Source organism: Mustela nivalis, assembly GCF_964662115.1.
Source record: "Mustela nivalis genome assembly, chromosome: 2".
Classification (NCBI taxonomy): Eukaryota; Metazoa; Chordata; class Mammalia; order Carnivora; family Mustelidae; genus Mustela; species Mustela nivalis.
The window spans coordinates 132,084,976-132,091,803 of NC_139021.1; the positions used below are offsets into that span (position 1 = coordinate 132,084,976).

The following is a 6,828-nucleotide window of genomic DNA, read 5'->3' on the forward strand; positions in this document are numbered from 1 at the left end:
GGGGGTGCCTGGGCAGCTCAGTCATTAAGCGTCTGCCTTCAGCTCTGGTCATGATCCCAGGGTCCTAGGATCGAGCTCCACATCGGCTCCCTGCTTGGCAAGAAGCCTGCTTTTCCCTCTCCCACTCCCCCTGCTTGTGTTCCCTCTCTTGCTGTGTCTCCCTCTCTGTCAAATAAATTTTAAAAAAAGAAAGAAAGTAAGTCTTACTGGACCCACACTCGTTTGTCCCCGCGTGGTCTCTGGCTTCCCTCTTGCTACAAAAATAAAGTTGAATATTTGTGACAGAGACCATCTAGCCTGCGAATCCTAGAATATTTACCCCCCGACCTCTTATAGAAAAAGGCTGCAAACCTCTGACCAAAGGCAAGAGGGGATGCCCCTGGAGTTTAACCCTTAATTAAGGGCTAGGAGAAAGGATATTAGGGGAGGTGAGAAGAGCAGTGGGAATGAATCCTAGTGTCCAGTTACAAAATGTTCATACACATTTCCTTACCCTTCATGGAGGATAGACAGATTGGCGCACTCAACGCCAGTTCTAATGTCCTTCTGCTGTGCCTTCTCACAATGCAGAGGCTTGAAAGCTTAAAAAATGGCATTTTCATGTTTCTTTACAGCAAGACCCCCAGATGTGTGTTTCGGGGATTGGGGTTATACCAGCAGATGCCTTCACACAAAGCTTGAATTCAGAACTGAGTTAGGTGGGGAGGGAGGTGCAGCATTGTTGCCCCAGACATCCATTATCTGGATGGATCTAGTAGGTCTGGTGTGGCTTTGAAGCCACCAGTCCAACAAGAGCTCTGTGATCCCTAATAGGGGCTACAGTGGGGCTGGCAGCTGGGCCAGTAGCTGCTTACTTCCCAGCCTCCTGACTCCAGTCCAGGTAGTGGCTTTCCTGGAGGGTCGGTTCTATAGGGTTCTGAGGGTCATTCCTGGAGGTCCAGCCTGGACCCCCCTCCTAGAGCACACCCAGTTTGTTTTAAGCACCCACTCCTCTGAATAAACCTCTTCTGTTACCACAACAGACTCCTAACTGATAGACTATTTAAAAACATGTGTTCTTTAAATGAAACCAGGGAAACATACAGGTTTAGCTATTATTGTTTTCCCATTAGACACCCCCCAAAGTGGCACTGGAGGAATTTTCTTTTTAAAGCAAAACCCCATAAGGACTAAGAAGTCAGGACAGGATATGGCCAAGGACCAGAGAGAGCAACAACATTCTGGAAGTTGGAATGCAGACAGATGTAGGGCGACTGACCCAACAGAGTGGGAAAGTGGGGCGGGGGGAGCAGCTAACAATAGAAAGACCAGTTTTTATCAGCATTCCAGGAAGGCCTACAGATCCATGGCTCCAGGTACCTCTGGGGTCAAGGATGCAAGGTATGGCTGGAGAGAGAAAGACTGGCTTAAAGTCTTTAAAAGGAACAGCTTGGGGGCACCTGGGTGGCTCAGTGGGTTAAGCCTCTGCCTTTAGCTCAGGTCATGATCTCGGGGTCCTGGGATGGAGCCCCACATCATTGGGCTCTCTGCTCAGCAGGGGGCCTGCTTCCCCCACCCCCGCCACCCTTCTGCCTGCCTCTCTGCCTACTTGTCATCTCTAATAGATAAATAAAATCTTAAAAAAAAAAAAAAAAGGATCAGCTGGAACCCCCACATCTCTTCCACTATCCTATCCAGCCAAGCACCTTTCGCTCCAGGACACCCACAGGGGATGGGAGGCTTACCTTTGAGAGAAGTGGAACAAGAGATAGAGCAGGACTTGGGGACACCTGGGGCTTCAGAGACACACTCCATGTGTGGCTTCGGGAAGATGCTGGAGTAAAAGAAACTGAGTCTGTATTCTGAATGGAGAGAGTCCCTACTCCCTGCCTGGCCCCCGCTTGGCTTTCAGAACCCAGGCCCCAGTGTCCATTTCCCAGGCAGGAAAATAAAGGCTGCTTTTTGGGTAACACTGACCAGCAGATGATAAAATATCTATAGCTACTGACATTTAGGGGACCCCCTTACCCCCCTCCGAAATAGCTGGTCTGGATCTGATGACTGCACAGAGACTCTCACCCTGAGACAAGCCTCCCTCCTACCTCAGAGTGTCCTTTAAGTATGTTAGCCCCTTGTGAACGGACAGCCGAAGATCACTGAGCATGTGGGGGATGTTTCTAACCTGAAAAGGGGCTTAAAAACAGTAAACCCAAGGAAACAGAGACAAAGCAAGTTGGAAAAGACAAATCCAAAAGACTTGATTATTTCAGGGAGATAAAAGGCAGTGCATTGTGCATTGTGCTAGACTGTTACATTGGCAGTTCCCAGCAAATTCTATCTCCCGGTGAGTGGGCTCCTCCTCTCCTCCATTGCTTCTGGGCTTGGCCACCCGATTTCTTTAGCCAAAGCAACACTAACAAGTGTGGTACAAGCGGGAATTTATCAGTGCTTGCACACTGGGCTTCTCCTGTTAAAACACTTATAATCTTTGTGACCTTGGGCAAGTGTGGTGGTTTTAAAATATGTCTCCCTTCAAGTGGAGGAAACTAATTCCCTCCCCAGAGAATGTTTGCCTTACTTGGTGACTCAATTCTAATGAACAGAATGCAGAAGTAATGACATGATAGGGGACTGTCAAGGCCAGGTCGGGAGATTCCCTGTAACTCATTCCTTGTTCCCTCCTGCAGTGCAGTCACTCAGGAAGATGCCAGATGCCATGTCACAAGGACATGTCACTTAAGTGGTTCTGGAGAGGTCCACACAGTGAAGAGCTGAGGCCTCCTATCCCCCACCACGTGAATGAACTTGGAAGCAAATCCTCTGACCCCGATCAAGCTTTCAGATAAGTACAAACCTGGCAAACAGTCTCATTGCAACCTCAAGATAAAGTGGCTTTCACGTTCCTCACCTTCAAAGACTCAGAGATACCAAATATGTATTCTTTTAAGCCACAGGTTTTAGGGTAATTTGTTGTGTAAGGGATTCAACTCCTTTGAGCTTCAGTTCCCCGTCTGTAAAAAGGTTATAATAATGGGGGCTACTGTATGGGGTTGTTGTCAGGAGTATATGAAGCAGTAGTATACATCAATTACTTAAAATGGTGAGACACTGCACATTAGTTGCTATCACAGTTACCACTTAGTTGCTTCTAAAAGTACTCATGCCAACCTACAATGGTCCCACTCCTTGAGTTCCTCATCTGGGAGTATATTTCCCCAGAGAATGTCAGGTTAAGAAGTAAGTGTTTGCCAAGACAACTCAATGGGGAAAGAGTAGCTTTTTCAACAAATGGTGCCACATGGACTGGTTATCCACATGCAAAAGAATGAAGCTGCACCCCTACCTCACTCCATATATAAAAAATTAACTTGAAATGGAGCCAAGACCTATAAGTAAGAGCTAAAATTATAAACCTCTTAGAAAGAAACACGGGCATAAATTTTTGTGATCTTCGATTCAGGAATGGTTTCTTAGGTAGGACACCACCAAATGCACAAGCAACCAAAGGAAAAAAAAAACCAAATAGGACATTATTGAATTAAAAGCTTCTGTGCCTCAAAGGTTACCATCAAAAAAGCAAAAAGAGAGAGTGAATGAAATTATTTGCAAGTCATATATCTGATGAGGTTCTAGTTTTTGGAATAACTTAAAACTCAATAGAAGACAAATAACCCAATTTTCAAATGGGCAAATTATGTGAATAGACATTTCTCCAAAGAAGATATATTCTGGAACACCAATAGGTACATGAAAAGAAGCTCAATACTATTAGTCATCAGGGAAATGCAAATCAAAACCACAAAGAGATACCTCTTCACACCCACTAGGATAGCTATAATCAGGTAGACAGCTAATAACAAGTATTGGCAGAGATGTGGAGAAATTGGAACCTGTATGCACAATTCCTGAGAACGTGAAATGGTGCAGCCACTCTGAAAAACAGCCCGAGAGTTCTCCAAGTGGTTAAGGCTACAGTTAAAATTCCATCCCTAGGTGTATAACCAAGAGAATTGAACACATATACTCATACAACACTTGTACACAAATGTTCATAGCAGTGCAATTTGTAACAGCTATTAAAGGGAACAAAGTACTGATATGGGCTATCCATAGTTGAAATTTGAAAATACGCTAAATGGAAGAAACCGGTCACAAAACAGGGAAACCTATATAAACAGAAACTAGATTAGTGGTTGCCTAGGGCTGAGGAGGTTGGAGATAAATGTGAGCTACTGCTAATGGATACCGAGTATCTTTTCAGGGTGAAAAAATGTTCTGAAAGTAGATAATGGTGATGATAGTTGAATGACTTTGTGAATTTACTAAGAACCACTGAATTGTATGTTTTATTTTATTTTATTTTTTAAAGGATTTTATTTATTTATTTGACAGAAAGAGACACAGCAAGAGAAGGAACATAAGCAGTGGGAGTGGGAGAGGGAGAAGCAGGCTTCCTGAGGAGCAAGGGGCTGGATGCGGGGCTCAATCCTAGGACCCTGGGATCATGACCTGAGCCAAAGGCAGATGCTTAAAGACTGAGCCACCCAGGCACCCCTGAATTGCATATTTTAAAAGGCTAAAGTTGATGGTAAATTATTATATTTCAATAAAGATGTTACACAAGAGCAAGTTTTCAGAAAGGGTGTGAAAAAATTAGTTGAGTGTTTTGGGTTTTTTTAGGGTACTCTAGAGGTGATGAAATCCATGCATACATGTACATGCACAACCACATGCACATGTGCACACACTCATTTATTTTCAAACCAGAAACCAGAATATGTGAGTATGATACCTTCTATTTAGGGAAAGAAGACACCAGAACTCCTCAGGACGCCCTTTCTAGGAGACAATTGTTAAACCCTTTATATGCTTAACTAACAGGAGTACTCAGTGAGGTGATGAGTTATTTATCTCCATTATATGGATGAGGCTCAGAGAGTGTACGTATCTCGCCTGGGGTCATCCAGCTGTTAATGGAAGAGCTTCTTTCTGTTCTCCAGGCAGCCTGTCAAAATGAATTAAAAAACCGGTTGATACTTCCCTATCTCTGCCTCTGCAATTTCTTTCTTTCTTTCTTTTTTTATTTTAAGATTTTATTTATTTATTTGACAGACAGGGATCACAAGTAGGCAGAGAGACAGGCAGAGAGAGTGGGGGGAAGCAGGCTTCCCGCTGAGCAGAGAGCCCGATGTGGGGCTCAATCCCAGGACCCTGGGATCATGACCCAAGCCAAAGGCAGAGGCTTTAACCCACTGAGTCACCCAGGCACCCTCTGCCTCTACAATTTCAAAATTGTACCCTGGTGGCAACCTTATTTACTTCATTTCATTTCATATTCCAACCCAATCTCTGGCCAGAAAGCTCTCCTGTTCTTCCCAGAACACACCGATATCTATAATCAAAGAGAGATCAAGGAAGGGGTGTGTTGTAATCACACACTTTGCAAGCTTTACACAGATGTAAACTAGTACCTTAGCTTTTTTTTCCCCTAGAAAGTGCCTCCTTCTCTCTCTCTCTCTCCCTCTCTCTCTTTTTAAAAGATTTATTTACTTATGTAATCTCTAGACCCAAGGTGGGGCTGGAACTTAGAGTTGCAAACTCTACCACCTACTGAGCCAGCCAGGCACTCTGTCCTTGTCTTGACATATGCAAAACCACAGAAGCATAGAATCTTCCAAGGTTGAGCTCAGTCCCATTCAGCTCTGGGGACCTCCACACTGCAGAGTAGGCAGAAGGTTCTTTTTCCCGAATTCTTAGACACTCACCACAAAATCAGTTCCATGTCATGCTCTGGCCCAACCTGACCACCAATCACAATATTTGCTTCCCTGTGTTAAGTTCTTTTGCTTGTGTCTTTACTAAGTAATTGCTTGGTGCTCTCAGTAGTGAGGTAGTGGCTGTTTTACTTGGGCTGAACACTCAATATCTCTTAGCCTCAATTTCCTTATTCAAAAAATGGGAATGAGGGTACTTACGTTGGTGGTACCCATGATTCTCCTTCCAATTCCATTTTGGATATGTCTGGTCAGAGACAATGCTACCTAGAGCAGCAGTTCTCAAAATGTGGTCTGGAAATCCCTGGGGGATGGAGAGGGGGGTTCCCTGAGGCTCTTTCCAAGATTCTGTGAGGGTTTCTCTTTTCAACTGCATATCTGCATGAATCTGGGTTTCCTTCACATACTTGAATCAAAATAACACATCATAACAGATCGAATGCAGAAACAGATGTGAGGCTCCAACTGTCTTCTATGAAGCAGACATTAAAATGCTTGCCAAGATGTAAAGCAATGTCACCGTTCTCAGTAATTTCTTTTTGTTTTGGAAAATACAATTTTTAAAATAAAAATATGTTAATATGTAATGACATTACTTTATAAATTAATGACCATTTTCAATATTCTCAGGTTTAATTTCTAACACAGTAATTACCAATAGATATAATCTACACAAAGAAAAGCTGGGATCCTCAGTAATTCTTAGGAATGTAAACTTTGAAAAGTCTGAGAACACTTAAGAGGGAAGAGTAGCGTTCTAAATCGAGATTTTTTCAGGTACCTCGGGTTCTTATCCTTACCCGGTGTTTCAGTTCCTTTCTAACACAGTTCTCATCCTTATGACGCGGGTAGCTATTAATATCTTTGTTTTTTTAATGTTTATATGTTGCATATAATGTTGTATGTTATATGTTATATGTAGGGACTATTTCTGGAGGGATATAAGAGTATACAGCTGGTACCAGTGGATCCCTCAGGAAAGAAGAATTTGGAAACTGGGAGACAGCGGTTTAACCTTTCACCTCTGAATTTTTTTCTAATACATGGCCCATTTATCACCTACACTTAATACGGA

At 43.4% G+C, this 6,828-nt stretch overlaps 1 protein-coding gene across 2 annotated transcripts in view; it reads right to left on the bottom strand.

Moving 5' to 3' along the window:
- LRRC20 (leucine rich repeat containing 20) overlaps positions 1-6,828 on the bottom strand; it is a 107,828-nt gene that overhangs the window by 99,636 nt on the left and 1,364 nt on the right. The gene's annotated exons all lie outside the window — the stretch shown is intronic.